Source organism: Etheostoma spectabile, chromosome 17 (assembly GCF_008692095.1).
Source record: "Etheostoma spectabile isolate EspeVRDwgs_2016 chromosome 17, UIUC_Espe_1.0, whole genome shotgun sequence".
Taxonomy (NCBI): domain Eukaryota; kingdom Metazoa; phylum Chordata; class Actinopteri; order Perciformes; family Percidae; genus Etheostoma; species Etheostoma spectabile.
The window spans coordinates 16,648,262-16,649,191 of NC_045749.1; the positions used below are offsets into that span (position 1 = coordinate 16,648,262).

At 42.3% G+C, this 930-nt stretch overlaps 1 long non-coding RNA gene across 1 annotated transcript in view; it reads left to right on the forward strand.

Annotated features, from left to right (window-relative positions):
- The window catches only part of LOC116705175 (uncharacterized), an 18,558-nt gene that overhangs the window by 5,708 nt on the left and 11,920 nt on the right, over positions 1-930 (forward strand). The window lies entirely within an intron of this gene.

Sequence of the window (930 nt, forward strand, 5' to 3'; positions counted from 1 at the left end):
CACACACACACACACACACACACACACACAGTATATGTGATGTCTGAAAAGAGATCAAGCCAAGCAGGTGTCAGCAGGCGCGGAGGGAATATTTGACTTTATCTCAACCATTTACATCTATGTTGACACCATCAGGTATTATCAAAAGAGCATCCTCTGCCTTTTCCTTATTGCTTGGGAAAGTACAATATTCCCTTTTTAAAAAGCCCAATCTTAAACAGATGCATTCCTTCCTGCTTTCTGTATTAAAATCAGCTCCAGAAAACTGGAAAGCATCAAGCTGAACCCTGACTCCATTGCCCACCAACATTAATTTAAAAGTATAAAATCATTTGTCTGTTTGGACCTTCTGTCCTGTGGAGTGGGCATGTTTGGTGTTTTATTTACAGTCACCTCTGTGCCCAGAACTCCGTTAATCCTCTGTTTGTGTTCAAACACCTTCGCTGGTTGCTCTGCGTCTCCAGGCTGGCTGCTGTGAGCAGTCGTGTAGCTGGCTGCCAGTGGAGCTGATCTGGCAGGCAGCCTGCTGCTGGGGACGATGCACGATTCCAGAGACGTGTGACAGCGGATGGTGGATCAGTTTTGTCTGCCTGAATATCCACCTGTGAATATTTGTGTGTTATTGGGCACGTCTACCTTACCTTCTCTCCAACTGTCTTCCGGCCTGTCGGTCTCCGAGTTAACAAGGATGTCTTAAACGCCTTCAAAAAAAGTATTATTCGTTTGGCAAGCTTGTCTTTGTTTGATTTATTCATGATGTGAAAATGTGCTTAAATGGTCCAATATCTAAATGATGTACTATTGTACTAAATGACCCCAATGCATCATCAGGAATTAATGAAACATGCTAAGTTGAAATACTATCTTTTCTGAGAACAATGCTAATACCAGTATTTTATTCTTTTGATATTTCCGTTCCGTGATGGATTT